Here is a 17932-nt window from a genome sequence, read left to right as displayed (position 1 = left end):
CCCAAAATTACAAATCTCCAGAAATCTCAGCAAATATTTTTTCACCCAAACTGGATGATACTTTCAGGTAATGATCAGTACACTAAGGCGACTTGGTTCCCCAAATTTCGTTCTTCTATGTTGAAGCGTTCATTTCCAGTAACAGTTTGAATTTTTAGGTTTCACTCTGTTTTCTCCTATATTGATAGATGTATTTGGAACTCTAAATCCAACACGGTTTGTGCTAGCTTCTTGAAACTTGACACAACAAAGTAGTTTCACGTTCTATCTCTACGTTTTGTTTCCTCTTGATGTAGCCCTAAGCAGTGACTGGCGAGAAACACTTTCATGGGAAGGGGTTGCCAAGTTTCCCAAAATTACGAATCTCCAGAAATCTCAGCAAACATTTTTTCACCCAAACTGGATGATACTTTCAGGTAATGATCAGTACACTAAGGCGACTTGGTTCCCCAAATTTCGTTCTTCTATGTTGAAGCGTTCATTTCCAATAACAGTTTGAATTTTTAGGTTTCACTCTGTTTTCTCCTATATTGATAGATGTATTTGGAACTCTAAATCCAACACGGTTTGTGCTAGCTTCTTGAAACTTGACACAACAAAGTAGTTTCACGTTCTATCTCGACGTTTTGTTTTCTCTTGATGTAGCCCTAAGCAGTGACTGGCGAGAAACACTTTCATGGGAAGGTGTAGCCAAGCTTCCAAAAATTACGAATCTCCAGAAATCTCAGCAAATATTTTTTCACCCAAACTGGATGATACTTTCAGGTAATGATCAGTACACTAAGGCGACTTGGTTCCCCAAATTTCGTTCTTCTATGTTGAAGCGTTCATTTCCAGTAACAGTTTGAATTTTTAGGTTTCACTCTGTTTTCTCCTATATTGATAGATGTATTTGGAACTCTAAATCCAACACGGTTTGTGCTAGCTTCTTGAAACTTGACACAACAAAGTAGTTTCACGTTCTATCTCTAAGTTTTGTTTCCTCTTGATGTAGCCCTAAGCAGTGACTGGCGAGAAACACTTTCATGGGAAGGGGTTGCCAAGCTTCCCAAAATTAAGAATCTCCAGAAATCTCAGCAAATATTTTTTCACCCAAACTGGATGATACTTTCAGGTAATGATCAGTACACTAAGGCGACTTGGTTCCCCAAATTTCGTTCTTCTATGTTGAAGCGTTCATTTCCAGTAACAGTTTGAATTTTTAGGTTTCACTCTGTTTTCTCCTATATTGATAGATGTATTTGGAACTCTAAATCCAACACGGTTTGTGCGAGCTTCTTGAAACTTGACACAACAAAGTAGTTTCACGTTCTATCTCTACGTTTTGTTTCCTCTTGATGTAGCCCTAAGCAGTGACTGGCGAGAAACACTTTCATGGGAAGGGGTTGCCAAGTTTCCCAAAATTACGAATCTCCAGAAATCTCAGCAAACATTTTTTCACCCAAACTGGATGATACTTTCAGGTAATGATCAGTACACTAAGGCGACTTGGTTCCCCAAATTTCGTTCTTCTATGTTGAAGCGTTCATTTCCAGTAACAGTTTGAATTTTTAGGTTTCACTCTGTTTTCTCCTATATTGATAGATGTATTTGGAACTCTAAATCCAACACGGTTTGTGCTAGCTTCTTGAAACTTGACACAACAAAGTAGTTTCACGTTCTATCTCTACGTTTTGTTTCCTCTTGATGTAGCCCTAAGCAGTGACTGGCGAGAAACACTTTCATGGGAAGGGGTTGCCAATCTTCCAAAAATTACGAATCTCCAGAAATCTCAGCAAATATTTTTTCACCCAAACTGGATGATACTTTCAGGTAATGATCAGTACACTAAGGCGACTTGGTTCCCCAAATTTCGTTCTTCTATGTTGAAGCGTTCATTTCCAGTAACAGTTTGAATTTTTAGGTTTCACTCTGTTTTCTCATATATTGATAGATGTATTTGGAACTCTAAATCCAACACGGTTTGTGCTAGCTTCTTGAAACTTGACAGAACAAAGTGGTTTCACGTTCTATCTCTACGTTTTGTTTCCTCTTGATGTAGCCCTAAGCAGTGACTGGCGAGAAACACTTTCATCGGAAGGGGTTGCCAAGCTTCCAAAAATTACGAATCTCCAGAAATCTCAGCAAACATTTTTTCACCCAAACTGGATGATACTTTCAGGTAATGATCAGTACACTAAGGCGACTTGGTTCCCCAAATTTCGTTCTTCGATGTTGAAGCGTTCATTTCCAGTAACAGTTTGAAATTTTAGGTTTCACTCTGTTTTCTCCTATATTGATTGATGTATTTGGAACTCTAAATCCAACACGGTTTGTGCTAGCTTCTTGAAACTTGACACAACAAAGTAGTTTCACGTTCTATCTCTCCATTTTGTTTCCTCTTGATGTAGCCCTAAGCAGTGACTGGCGAGAAACACTTTCATGGGAAGGGGTTGCCAAGCTTCCAAAAATTACGAATCTCCAGAAATCTCAGCAAACATTTTTTTCACCCAAACTGGATGATACTTTCAGGTAATGATCAGTACACTAAGGCGACTTGGTTCCCCAAATTTCGTTCTTCTATGTTGAAGCGTTCATTTCCAGTAACAGTTTGAATTTTTAGGTTTCACTCTGTTTTCTCCTATATTGATAGATGTATTTGGAACTCTAAATCCAACACGGTTTGTGCTAGCTTCTTGAAACTTGACACAACAAAGTAGTTTCACGTTCTATCTCTACGTTTTGTTTCCTCTTGATGTAGCCCTAAGCAGTGACTGGCGAGAAACACTTTCATCGGAAGGGGTTGCCAAGCTTCCAAAAATTACGAATCTCCAGAAATCTCAGCAAATATTTTTTCACCCAAACTGGATGATACTTTCAGGTAATGATCAGTACACTAAGGCGACTTGGTTCCCCAAATTTCGTTCTTCTATGTTGAAGCGTTCATTTCCAGTAACAGTTTGAATTTTTAGGTTTCACTCTGTTTTCTCCTATATTGATAGATGTATTTGGAACTCTAAATCCAACACGGTTTGTGCTAGCTTCTTGAAACTTGACACAACAAAGTAGTTTCACGTTCTATCTCTACGTTTTGTTTCCTCTTGATGTAGCCCTAAGCAGTGACTGGCGAGAAACACTTTCATCGGAAGGGGTTGCCAAGCTTCCAAAAATTAAAATCTCCAGAAATCTCAGCAAATATTTTTTCACCCAAACTGGATGATACTTTCAGGTAATGATCAGTACACTAAGGCGACTTGGTTCCCCAAATTTCGTTCTTCTATGTTGAAGCGTTCATTTCCAGTAACAGTTTGAATTTTTAGGTTTCACTCTGTTTTCTCCTATATTGATAGATGTATTTGGAACTCTAAATCCAACACGGTTTGTGCTAGCTTCTTGAAACTTGACACAACAAAGTAGTTTCACGTTCTATCTCTACGTTTTGTTTCCTCTTGATGTAGCCCTAAACAGTGACTGGCGAGAAACACTTTCATGGGAAGGGGTTGCCAAGTTTCCCAAAATTACGAATCTCCAGAAATCTCAGCAAACATTTTTTCACCCAAACTGGATGATACTTTCAGGTAATGATCAGTACACTAAGGCGACTTGGTTCCCCAAATTTCGTTCTTCTATGTTGAAGCGTTCATTTCCAATAACAGTTTGAATTTTTAGGTTTCACTCTGTTTTCTCCTATATTGATAGATGTATTTGGAACTCTAAATCCAACACGGTTTGTGCTAGCTTCTTGAAACTTGACACAACAAAGTAGTTTCACGTTCTATCTCGATGTTTTGTTTTCTCTTGATGTAGCCCTAAGCAGTGACTGGCGAGAAACACTTTCATGGGAAGGGGTAGCCAAGCTTCCAAAAATTACGAATCTCCAGAAATCTCAGCAAATATTTTTTCACCCAAACTGGATGATACTTTCAGGTAATGATCAGTACACTAAGGCGACTTGGTTCCCCAAATTTCGTTCTTCTATGTTGAAGCGTTCATTTCCAGTAACAGTTTGAATTTTTAGGTTTCACTCTGTTTTCTCCTATATTGATAGATGTATTTGGAACTCTAAATCCAACACGGTTTGTGCTAGCTTCTTGAAACTTGACACAACAAAGTAGTTTCACGTTCTATCTCTACGTTTTGTTTCCTCTTGATGTAGCCCTAAGCAGTGACTGGCGAGAAACACTTTCATGGGAAGGGGTTGCCAAGCTTCCCAAAATTAAGAATCTCCAGAAATCTCAGCAAATATTTTTTCACCCAAACTGGATGATACTTTCAGGTAATGATCAGTACACTAAGGCGACTTGGTTCCCCAAATTTCGTTCTTCTATGTTGAAGCGTTCATTTCCACTAACAGTTTGAATTTTTAGGTTTCACTCTGTTTTCTCCTATACTGATAGATGTATTTGGAACTCTAAATCCAACACGGTTTGTGCGAGCTTCTTGAAACTTGACACAACAAAGTAGTTTCACGTTCTATCTCTACGTTTTGTTTCCTCTTGATGTAGCCCTAAGCAGTGACTGGCGAGAAACACTTTCATGGGAAGGGGTTGCCAAGTTTCCCAAAATTACGAATCTCCAGAAATCTCAGCAAACATTTTTTCACCCAAACTGGATGATACTTTCAGGTAATGATCAGTACACTAAGGCGACTTGGTTCCCCAAATTTCGTTCTTCTATGTTGAAGCGTTCATTTCCAGTAACAGTTTGAATTTTTAGGTTTCACTCTGTTTTCTCCTATATTGATAGATGTATTTGGAACTCTAAATCCAACACGGTTTGTGCTAGCTTCTTGAAACTTGACACAACAAAGTAGTTTCACGTTCTATCTCGACGTTTTGTTTCCTCTTGATGTAGCCCTAAGCAGTGACTGGCGAGAAACACTTTCATGGGAAGGGGTTGCCAATCTTCCAAAAATTACGAATCTCCAGAAATCTCAGCAAATATTTTTTCACCCAAACTGGATGATACTTTCAGGTAATGATCAGTACACTAAGGCGACTTGGTTCCCCAAATTTCGTTCTTCTATGTTGAAGCGTTCATTTCCAGTAACAGTTTGAATTTTTAGGTTTCACTCTGTTTTCTCATATATTGATAGATGTATTTGGAACTCTAAATCCAACACGGTTTGTGCTAGCTTCTTGAAACTTGACAGAACAAAGTGGTTTCACGTTCTATCTCTACGTTTTGTTTCCTCTTGATGTAGCCCTAAGCAGTGACTGGCGAGAAACACTTTCATCGGAAGGGGTTGCCAAGCTTCCAAAAATTACGAATCTCCAGAAATCTCAGCAAACATTTTTTCACCCAAACTGGATGATACTTTCAGGTAATGATCAGTACACTAAGGCGACTTGGTTCCCCAAATTTCGTTCTTCGATGTTGAAGCGTTCATTTCCAGTAACAGTTTGAAATTTTAGGTTTCACTCTGTTTTCTCCTATATTGATTGATGTATTTGGAACTCTAAATCCAACACGGTTTGTGCTAGCTTCTTGAAACTTGACACAACAAAGTAGTTTCACGTTCTATCTCTCCATTTTGTTTCCTCTTGATGTAGCCCTAAGCAGTGACTGGCGAGAAACACTTTCATGGGAAGGGGTGGCCAAGCTTCCCAAAATTACGAATCTCCAGAAATCTCAGCAAACATTTTTTTTCACCCAAACTGGATGATACTTTCAGGTAATGATCAGTACACTAAGGCGACTTGGTTCCCCAAATTACGTTCTTCTATGTTGAAGTGTTCATTTCCAGTAACAGTTTGAATTTTTAGGTTTCACTCTGTTTTCTCCTATATTGATAGATGTATTTGGAACTCTAAATCCAACACGGTTTGTGCTAGCTTCTTGAAACTTGACACAACAAAGTAGTTTCACGTTCTATCTCTAAGTTTTGTTTCCTCTTGATGTAGCCCTAAGCAGTGACTGGCGAGAAACACTTTCATGGGAAGGGGTTGCCAATCTTCCAAAAATTACGAATCTCCAGAAATCTCAGCAAATATTTTTTCACCCAAACTGGATGATACTTTCAGGTAATGATCAGTACACTAAGGCAACTTGGTTCCCCAAATTTCATTCTTCTATGTTGAAGCGTTCATTTCCAGTAACAGTTTGAATTTTTAGGTTTCACTCTGTTTTCTCCTATATTGATAGATGTATTTGGAACTCTAAATCCAACACGGTTTGTGCTAGCTTCTTGAAACTTGACAGAACAAAGTAGTTTCACGTTCTATCTCTACATTTTGTTTCCTCTTGATGTAGCCCTAAGCAGTGACTGGCGAGAAACACTTTCATCGGAAGGGGTTGCCAAGCTTCCAAAAATTACGAATCTCCAGAAATCTCAGCAAACATTTTTTCACCCAAACTGGATGATACTTTCAGGTAATGATCAGTACACTAAGGCGACTTGGTTCCCCAAATTTCGTTCTTCTATGTTGAAGCGTTCATTTCCAGTAACAGTTTGAATTTTTAGGTTTCACTCTGTTTTCTCCTATATTGATAGATGTATTTGGAACTCTAAATCCAACACGGTTTGTGCTAGCTTCTTGAAACTTGACACAACAAAGTAGTTTCACATTCTATCTCTACGTTTTGTTTCCTCTTGATGTAGCCCTAAGCAGTGACTGGCGAGAAACACTTACATGGGAAGGGGTTGCCAAGCTTCCCAAAATTAAGAATCTCCAGAAATCTCAGCAAACATTTTTTCACCCAAACTGGATGATACTTTCAGGTAATGATCAGTACACTAAGGCGACTTGGTTCCCCAAATTTCGTTCTTCTATGTTGAAGCGTTCATTTCCAGTAACAGTTTGAAATTTTAGGTTTCACTCTGTTTTCTCCTATATTGATAGATGTATTTGGAACTCTAAATCCAACACGGTTTGTGCTAGCTTCTTGAAACTTGACACAACAAAGTAGTTTCACGTTCTATCTCTACGTTTTGTTTCCTCTTGATGTAGCCCTAAGCAGTGACTGGCGAGAAACACTTTCATGGGAATGGGATGCCAAGTTTCCCAAAATTACGAATCTCCAGAAATCTCAGCAAATATTTTTTCACCCAAACTGGATGATACTTTCAGGTAATGATCAGTACACTAAGGCGACTTGGTTCCCCAAATTTCGTTCTTCTATGTTGAAGCGTTCATTTCCAGTAACAGTTTGAATTTTTAGGTTTCACTCTGTTTTCTCCTATATTGATAGATGTATTTGGAACTCTAAATCCAACACGGTTTGTGCTAGCTTCTTGAAACTTGACACAACAAAGTATTTTCACGTTCTATCTCTACATTTTGATTCCTCTTGATGTAGCCCTAAGCAGTGACTGGCGAGAAACACTTTCATGGGAAGGGGTTGCCAAGCTTCCCAAAATTACAAATCTCCAGAAATCTCAGCAAATATTTTTTCACCCAAACTGGATGATACTTTCAGGTAATGATCAGTACACTAAGGCGACTTGGTTCCCCAAATTTCGTTCTTCTATGTTGAAGCGTTCATTTCCAGTAACAGTTTGAATTTTTAGGTTTCACTCTGTTTTCTCCTATATTGATAGATGTATTTGGAACTCTAAATCCAACACGGTTTGTGCTAGCTTCTTGAAACTTGACACAACAAAGTAGTTTCACGTTCTATCTCTAAGTTTTGTTTCCTCTTGATGTAGCCCTAAGCAGTGACTGGCGATAAACACTTTCAAGGGAAGGGGATGCCAAGTTTCCCAAAATTACGAATCTCCAGAAATCTCAGCAAATATTTTTTCACCCAAACTGGATGATACTTTCAGGTAATGATCAGTACACTAAGGCGACTTGGTTCCCCAAATTTCGTTCTTCTATGTTGAAGCGTTCATTTCCAGTAACAGTTTGAATTTTTAGGTTTCACTCTGTTTTCTCCTATATTGATAGATGTATTTGGAACTCTAAATCCAACACGGTTTGTGCTAGCTTCTTGAAACTTGACACAACAAAGTAGTTTCACGTTCTATCTCTACGTTTTGTTTCCTCTTGATGTAGCCCTAAGCAGTGACTGGCGAGAAACACTTTCATGGGAATGGGATGCCAAGTTTCCCAAAATTTCGAATCTCCAGAAATCTCAGCAAATATTTTTTCACCCAAACTGGATGATACTTTCAGGTAATGATCAGTACACTAAGGCGACTTGGTTCCCCAAATTTCGTTCTTCTATGTTGAAGCGTTCATTTCCAGTAACAGTTTGAATTTTTAGGTTTCACTCTGTTTTCTCCTATATTGATAGATGTATTTGGAACTCTAAATCCAACACGGTTTGTGCTAGCTTCTTGAAACTTGACACAACAAAGTATTTTCACGTTCTATCTCTACATTTTGATTCCTCTTGATGTAGCCCTAAGCAGTGCCTGGCGAGAAACACTTTAATGGGAAGGGGTTGCCAAGCTTCCCAAAATTACAAATCTCCAGAAATCTCAGCAAATATTTTTTCACCCAAACTGGATGATACTTTCAGGTAATGATCAGTACACTAAGGCGACTTGGTTCCCCAAATTTCGTTCTTCTATGTTGAAGCGTTCATTTCCAGTAACAGTTTGAATTTTTAGGTTTCACTCTGTTTTCTCCTATATTGATAGATGTATTTGGAACTCTAAATCCAACACGGTTTGTGCTAGCTTCTTGAAACTTGACACAACAAAGTAGTTTCACGTTCTATCTCTAAGTTTTGTTTCCTCTTGATGTAGCCCTAAGCAGTGACTGGCGATAAACACTTTCATGGGAAGGGGATGCCAAGTTTCCAAAAATTACGAATCTCCAGAAATCTCAGCAAATATTTTTTCACCCAAACTGGATGATACTTTCAGGTAATGATCAGTACACTAAGGCGACTTGGTTCCCCAAATTTCGTTCTTCTATGTTGAAGCGTTCATTTCCAGTAACAGTTTGAATTTTTAGGTTTCACTCTGTTTTCTCCTATATTGATAGATGTATTTGGAACTCTAAATCCAACACGGTTTGTGCTAGCTTCTTGAAACTTGACACAACAAAGTAGTTTCACGTTCTATCTCTACGTTTTGTTTCCTCTTGATGTAGCCCTAAGCAGTGACTGGCGAGAAACACTTTAATGGGAAGGGGTTGCCAAGCTTCCAAAAATTACGAATCTCCAGAAATCTCAGCAAACATTTTTTTCACCCAAACTGGATGATACTTTCAGGTAATGATCAGTACACTAAGGCGACTTGGTTCCCCAATTTACGTTCTTCTATGTTGAAGCGTTCATTTCCAGTAACAGTTTGAATTTTTAGGTTTCAATCTGTTTTCTCCTATATTGATAGATGTATTTGGAACTCTAAATCCAACACGGTTTGTGCTAGCTTCTTGAAACTTGACACAACAAAGTAGTTTCACGTTCTATCTCTACGTTTTGTTTCCTCTTGATGTAGCCCTAAGCAGTGACTGGCGAGAAACACTTTCATGGGAAGGGGTTGCCAAGCTTCCCAAAATTACAAATCTCCAGAAATCTCAGCAAATATTTTTTCACCCAAACTGGATGATACTTTCAGGTAATGATCAGTACACTAAGGCGACTTGGTTCCCCAAATTTCGTTCTTCTATGTTGAAGCGTTCATTTCCAGTAACAGTTTGAATTTTTAGGTTTCACTCTGTTTTCTCCTATATTGATAGATGTATTTGGAACTCTAAATCCAACACGGTTTGTGCTAGCTTCTTGAAACTTGACACAACAAAGTAGTTTCACGTTCTATCTCGACGTTTTGTTTCCTCTTGATGTAGCCCTAAGCAGTGACTGGCGAGAAACACTTTCATGGGAAGGGGTTGCCAATCTTCCAAAAATTACGAATCTCCAGAAATCTCAGCAAATATTTTTTCACCCAAACTGGATGATACTTTCAGGTAATGATCAGTACACTAAGGCGACTTGGTTCCCCAAATTTCGTTCTTCTATGTTGAAGCGTTCATTTCCAGTAACAGTTTGAATTTTTAGGTTTCACTCTGTTTTCTCCTATATTGATAGATGTATTTGGAACTCTAAATCCAACACGGTTTGTGCTAGCTTCTTGAAACTTGACACAACAAAGTAGTTTCACGTTCTATCTCGACGTTTTGTTTCCTCTTGATGTAGCCCTAAGCAGTGACTGGCGAGAAACACTTTCATGGGAAGAGGTTGCCAATCTTCCAAAAATTAAAATCTCCAGAAATCTCAGCAAATATTTTTTCACCCAAACTGGATGATACTTTCAGGTAATGATCAGTACACTAAGGCGACTTGGTTCCCCAAATTTCGTTCTTCTATGTTGAAGCGTTCATTTCCAGTAACAGTTTGAATTTTTAGGTTTCACTCTGTTTTCTCCTATATTGATAGATGTATTTGGAACTCTAAATCCAACACGGTTTGTGCTAGCTTCTTGAAACTTGACAGAACAAAGTAGTTTCACGTTCTATCTCTACGTTTTGTTTCCTCTTGATGTAGCCCTAAGCAGTGACTGGCGAGAAACACTTTCATCGGAAGGGGTTGCCAAGCTTCCAAAAATTAAAATCTCCAGAAATCTCAGCAAATATTTTTTCACCCAAACTGGATGATACTTTCAGGTAATGATCAGTACACTAAGGCGACTTGGTTCCCCAAATTTCGTTCTTCTATGTTGAAGCGTTCATTTCCAGTAACAGTTTGAAATTTTAGGTTTCACTCTGTTTTCTCCTATATTGATAGATGTATTTGGAACTCTAAATCCAACACGGTTTGTGCTAGCTTCTTGAAACTTGACACAACAAAGTAGTTTCACGTTCTATCTCTACGTTTTGTTTCCTCTTGATGTAGCCCTAAGCAGTGACTGGCGAGAAACACTTTCATGGGAATGGGATGCCAAGTTTCCCAAAATTACGAATCTCCAGAAATCTCAGCAAATATTTTTTCACCCAAACTGGATGATACTTTCAGGTAATGATCAGTACACTAAGGCGACTTGGTTCCCCAAATTTCGTTCTTCTATGTTGAAGCGTTCATTTCCAGTAACAGTTTGAATTTTTAGGTTTCACTCTGTTTTCTCCTATATTGATAGATGTATTTGGAACTCTAAATCCAACACGGTTTGTGCTAGCTTCTTGAAACTTGACACAACAAAGTATTTTCACGTTCTATCTCTACATTTTGATTCCTCTTGATGTAGCCCTAAGCAGTGACTGGCGAGAAACACTTTCATGGGAAGGGGTTGCCAAGCTTCCCAAAATTACAAATCTCCAGAAATCTCAGCAAATATTTTTTCACCCAAACTGGATGATACTTTCAGGTAATGATCAGTACACTAAGGCGACTTGGTTCCCCAAATTTCGTTCTTCTATGTTGAAGCGTTCATTTCCAGTAACAGTTTGAATTTTTAGGTTTCACTCTGTTTTCTCCTATATTGATAGATGTATTTGGAACTCTAAATCCAACACGGTTTGTGCTAGCTTCTTGAAACTTGACACAACAAAGTAGTTTCACGTTCTATCTCTAAGTTTTGTTTCCTCTTGATGTAGCCCTAAGCAGTGACTGGCGATAAACACTTTCAAGGGAAGGGGATGCCAAGTTTCCCAAAATTACGAATCTCCAGAAATCTCAGCAAATATTTTTTCACCCAAACTGGATGATACTTTCAGGTAATGATCAGTACACTAAGGCGACTTGGTTCCCCAAATTTCGTTCTTCTATGTTGAAGCGTTCATTTCCAGTAACAGTTTGAATTTTTAGGTTTCACTCTGTTTTCTCCTATATTGATAGATGTATTTGGAACTCTAAATCCAACACGGTTTGTGCTAGCTTCTTGAAACTTGACACAACAAAGTAGTTTCACGTTCTATCTCTACGTTTTGTTTCCTCTTGATGTAGCCCTAAGCAGTGACTGGCGAGAAACACTTTCATGGGAATGGGATGCCAAGTTTCCCAAAATTTCGAATCTCCAGAAATCTCAGCAAATATTTTTTCACCCAAACTGGATGATACTTTCAGGTAATGATCAGTACACTAAGGCGACTTGGTTCCCCAAATTTCGTTCTTCTATGTTGAAGCGTTCATTTCCAGTAACAGTTTGAATTTTTAGGTTTCACTCTGTTTTCTCCTATATTGATAGATGTATTTGGAACTCTAAATCCAACACGGTTTGTGCTAGCTTCTTGAAACTTGACACAACAAAGTATTTTCACGTTCTATCTCTACATTTTGATTCCTCTTGATGTAGCCCTAAGCAGTGCCTGGCGAGAAACACTTTAATGGGAAGGGGTTGCCAAGCTTCCCAAAATTACAAATCTCCAGAAATCTCAGCAAATATTTTTTCACCCAAACTGGATGATACTTTCAGGTAATGATCAGTACACTAAGGCGACTTGGTTCCCCAAATTTCGTTCTTCTATGTTGAAGCGTTCATTTCCAGTAACAGTTTGAATTTTTAGGTTTCACTCTGTTTTCTCCTATATTGATAGATGTATTTGGAACTCTAAATCCAACACGGTTTGTGCTAGCTTCTTGAAACTTGACACAACAAAGTAGTTTCACGTTCTATCTCTAAGTTTTGTTTCCTCTTGATGTAGCCCTAAGCAGTGACTGGCGATAAACACTTTCATGGGAAGGGGATGCCAAGTTTCCAAAAATTACGAATCTCCAGAAATCTCAGCAAATATTTTTTCACCCAAACTGGATGATACTTTCAGGTAATGATCAGTACACTAAGGCGACTTGGTTCCCCAAATTTCGTTCTTCTATGTTGAAGCGTTCATTTCCAGTAACAGTTTGAATTTTTAGGTTTCACTCTGTTTTCTCCTATATTGATAGATGTATTTGGAACTCTAAATCCAACACGGTTTGTGCTAGCTTCTTGAAACTTGACACAACAAAGTAGTTTCACGTTCTATCTCTACGTTTTGTTTCCTCTTGATGTAGCCCTAAGCAGTGACTGGCGAGAAACACTTTAATGGGAAGGGGTTGCCAAGCTTCCAAAAATTACGAATCTCCAGAAATCTCAGCAAACATTTTTTTCACCCAAACTGGATGATACTTTCAGGTAATGATCAGTACACTAAGGCGACTTGGTTCCCCAATTTACGTTCTTCTATGTTGAAGCGTTCATTTCCAGTAACAGTTTGAATTTTTAGGTTTCAATCTGTTTTCTCCTATATTGATAGATGTATTTGGAACTCTAAATCCAACACGGTTTGTGCTAGCTTCTTGAAACTTGACACAACAAAGTAGTTTCACGTTCTATCTCTACGTTTTGTTTCCTCTTGATGTAGCCCTAAGCAGTGACTGGCGAGAAACACTTTCATGGGAAGGGGTTGCCAAGCTTCCCAAAATTACAAATCTCCAGAAATCTCAGCAAATATTTTTTCACCCAAACTGGATGATACTTTCAGGTAATGATCAGTACACTAAGGCGACTTGGTTCCCCAAATTTCGTTCTTCTATGTTGAAGCGTTCATTTCCAGTAACAGTTTGAATTTTTAGGTTTCACTCTGTTTTCTCCTATATTGATAGATGTATTTGGAACTCTAAATCCAACACGGTTTGTGCTAGCTTCTTGAAACTTGACACAACAAAGTAGTTTCACGTTCTATCTCGACGTTTTGTTTCCTCTTGATGTAGCCCTAAGCAGTGACTGGCGAGAAACACTTTCATGGGAAGGGGTTGCCAATCTTCCAAAAATTACGAATCTCCAGAAATCTCAGCAAATATTTTTTCACCCAAACTGGATGATACTTTCAGGTAATGATCAGTACACTAAGGCGACTTGGTTCCCCAAATTTCGTTCTTCTATGTTGAAGCGTTCATTTCCAGTAACAGTTTGAATTTTTAGGTTTCACTCTGTTTTCTCCTATATTGATAGATGTATTTGGAACTCTAAATCCAACACGGTTTGTGCTAGCTTCTTGAAACTTGACACAACAAAGTAGTTTCACGTTCTATCTCGACGTTTTGTTTCCTCTTGATGTAGCCCTAAGCAGTGACTGGCGAGAAACACTTTCATGGGAAGAGGTTGCCAATCTTCCAAAAATTAAAATCTCCAGAAATCTCAGCAAATATTTTTTCACCCAAACTGGATGATACTTTCAGGTAATGATCAGTACACTAAGGCGACTTGGTTCCCCAAATTTCGTTCTTCTATGTTGAAGCGTTCATTTCCAGTAACAGTTTGAATTTTTAGGTTTCACTCTGTTTTCTCCTATATTGATAGATGTATTTGGAACTCTAAATCCAACACGGTTTGTGCTAGCTTCTTGAAACTTGACAGAACAAAGTAGTTTCACGTTCTATCTCTACGTTTTGTTTCCTCTTGATGTAGCCCTAAGCAGTGACTGGCGAGAAACACTTTCATCGGAAGGGGTTGCCAAGCTTCCAAAAATTAAAATCTCCAGAAATCTCAGCAAATATTTTTTCACCCAAACTGGATGATACTTTCAGGTAATGATCAGTACACTAAGGCGACTTGGTTCCCCAAATTTCGTTCTTCTATGTTGAAGCGTTCATTTCCAGTAACAGTTTGAATTTTTAGGTTTCACTCTGTTTTCTCCTATATTGATAGATGTATTTGGAACTCTAAATCCAACACGGTTTGTGCTAGCTTCTTGAAACTTGACACAACAAAGTAGTTTCACGTTCTATCTCTACGTTTTGTTTCCTCTTGATGTAGCCCTAAGCAGTGACTGGCGAGAAACACTTTAATGGGAAGGGGTTGCCAAGCTTCCAAAAATTACGAATCTCCAGAAATCTCAGCAAACATTTTTTTCACCCAAACTGGATGATACTTTCAGGTAATGATCAGTACACTAAGGCGACTTGGTTCCCCAATTTACGTTCTTCTATGTTGAAGCGTTCATTTCCAGTAACAGTTTGAATTTTTAGGTTTCAATCTGTTTTCTCCTATATTGATAGATGTATTTGGAACTCTAAATCCAACACGGTTTGTGCTAGCTTCTTGAAACTTGACACAACAAAGTAGTTTCACGTTCTATCTCTACGTTTTGTTTCCTCTTGATGTAGCCCTAAGCAGTGACTGGCGAGAAACACTTTCATGGGAAGGGGTTGCCAAGCTTCCCAAAATTACAAATCTCCAGAAATCTCAGCAAATATTTTTTCACCCAAACTGGATGATACTTTCAGGTAATGATCAGTACACTAAGGCGACTTGGTTCCCCAAATTTCGTTCTTCTATGTTGAAGCGTTCATTTCCAGTAACAGTTTGAATTTTTAGGTTTCACTCTGTTTTCTCCTATATTGATAGATGTATTTGGAACTCTAAATCCAACACGGTTTGTGCTAGCTTCTTGAAACTTGACACAACAAAGTATTTTCACGTTCTATCTCTACATTTTGATTCCTCTTGATGTAGCCCTAAGCAGTGACTGGCGAGAAACACTTTCATGGGAAGGGGTTGCCAAGCTTCCCAAAATTACAAATCTCCAGAAATCTCAGCAAATATTTTTTCACCCAAACTGGATGATACTTTCAGGTAATGATCAGTACACTAAGGCGACTTGGTTCCCCAAATTTCGTTCTTCTATGTTGAAGCGTTCATTTCCAGTAACAGTTTGAATTTTTAGGTTTCACTCTGTTTTCTCCTATATTGATAGATGTATTTGGAACTCTAAATCCAACACGGTTTGTGCTAGCTTCTTGAAACTTGACACAACAAAGTAGTTTCACGTTCTATCTCTAAGTTTTGTTTCCTCTTGATGTAGCCCTAAGCAGTGACTGGCGATAAACACTTTCATGGGAAGGGGATGCCAAGTTTCCCAAAATTACGAATCTCCAGAAATCTCAGCAAATATTTTTTCACCCAAACTGGATGATACTTTCAGGTAATGATCAGTACACTAAGGCGACTTGGTTCCCCAAATTTCGTTCTTCTATGTTGAAGCGTTCATTTCCAGTAACAGTTTGAATTTTTAGGTTTCACTCTGTTTTCTCATATATTGATAGATGTATTTGGAACTCTAAATCCAACACGGTTTGTGCTAGCTTCTTGAAACTTGACACAACAAAGTAGTTTCACGTTCTATCTCTATGTTTTGTTTCCTCTTGATGTAGCCCTAAGCAATGACTGGCGAGAAACACTTTCATGGGAAGGGGTTGCCAAGTTTCCCAAAATTACGAATCTCCAGAAATCTCAGCAAACATTTTTTCACCCAAACTGGATGATACTTTCAGGTAATGATCAGTACACTAAGGCGACTTGGTTCCCCAAATTTCGTTCTTCTATGTTGAAGCGTTCATTTCCAGTAACAGTTTGAATTTTTAGGTTTCACTCTGTTTTCTCCTATATTGACAGATGTATTTGGAACTCTAAATCCAACACGGTTTGTGCTAGCTACTTGAAACTTGACACAACAAAGTAGTTTCACGTTCTATCTCTATGTTTTGTTTCCTCTTGATGTAGCCCTAAGCAGTGACTGGCGAGAAACACTTTCATGGGAAGGGGTTGCCAAGCTTCCCAAAATTACGAATCTCCAGAAATCTCAGCAAATATTTTTTCACCCAAACTGGATGATACTTTCAGGTAATGATCAGAACACTAAGGCGACTTGGTTCCCCAAATTTCGTTCTTCTATGTTGAAGCGTTCATTTCCAGTAACAGTTTGAATTTTTAGGTTTCACTCTGTTTTCTCCTATATTGATAGATGTATTTGGAACTCTAAATCCAACACGGTTTGTGCTAGCTTCTTGAAACTTGACACAACAAAGTAGTTTCACGTTCTATCTCGACGTTTTGTTTCCTCTTGATGTAGCCCTAAGCAGTGACTGGCGAGAAACACTTTCATGGGAAGGGGTTGCCAATCTTCCAAAAATTACGAATCTCCAGAAATCTCAGCAAATATTTTTTCACCCAAACTGGATGATACTTTCAGGTAATGATCAGTACACTAAGGCGACTTGGTTCCCCAAATTTCGTTCTTCTATGTTGAAGCGTTCATTTCCAGTAACAGTTTGAATTTTTAGGTTTCACTCTGTTTTCTCCTATATTGATAGATGTATTTGGAACTCTAAATCCAACACGGTTTGTGCTAGCTTCTTGAAACTTGACACAACAAAGTAGTTTCACGTTCTATCTCGACGTTTTGTTTCCTCTTGATGTAGCCCTAAGCAGTGACTGGCGAGAAACACTTTCATGGGAAGGGGTTGCCAATCTTCCCAAAATTACGAATCTCCAGAAATCTCAGCAAATATTTTTTCACCCAAACTGGATGATACTTTCAGGTAATGATCAGTACACTAAGGCGACTTGGTTCCCCAAATTTCGTTCTTCTATGTTGAAGCGTTCATTTCCAGTAACAGTTTGAATTTTTAGGTTTCACTCTGTTTTCTCCTATATTGATAGATGTATTTGGAACTCTAAATCCAACACGGTTTGTGCTAGCTTCTTGAAACTTGACACAACAAAGTATTTTCACGTTCTATCTCTACGTTTTGATTCCTCTTGATGTAGCCCTAAGCAGTGACTGGCGAGAAACACTTTCATGGGAAGTGGTTGCCAAGCTTCCCAAAATTACAAATCTCCAGAAATCTCAGCAAATATTTTTTCACCCAAACTGGATGATACTTTCAGGTAATGATCAGTACACTAAGGCGACTTGGTTCCCCAAATTTCGTTCTTCTATGTTGAAGCGTTCATTTCCAGTAACAGTTTGAATTTTTAGGTTTCACTCTGTTTTCTCCTATATTGATAGATGTATTTGGAACTCTAAATCCAACACGGTTTGTGCTAGCTTCTTGAAACTTGACACAACAAAGTAGTTTCACGTTCTATCTCTACGTTTTGTTTCCTCTTGATGTAGCCCTAAGCAGTGACTGGCGAGAAACACTTTAATGGGAAGGGGTTGCCAAGCTTCCAAAAATTACGAATCTCCAGAAATCTCAGCAAACATTTTTTTCACCCAAACTGGATGATACTTTCAGGTAATGATCAGTACACTAAGGCGACTTGGTTCCCCAATTTACGTTCTTCTATGTTGAAGCGTTC

The sequence above is a fragment of the Spermophilus citellus genome (assembly GCF_964194105.1).
Source record: "Spermophilus citellus genome assembly, chromosome: 2".
Lineage (NCBI taxonomy): Eukaryota > Metazoa > Chordata > Mammalia > Rodentia > Sciuridae > Spermophilus > Spermophilus citellus.
The sequence above is the reverse complement of the archived record's forward strand: the minus strand, read 5'-3'. Positions refer to the sequence as shown.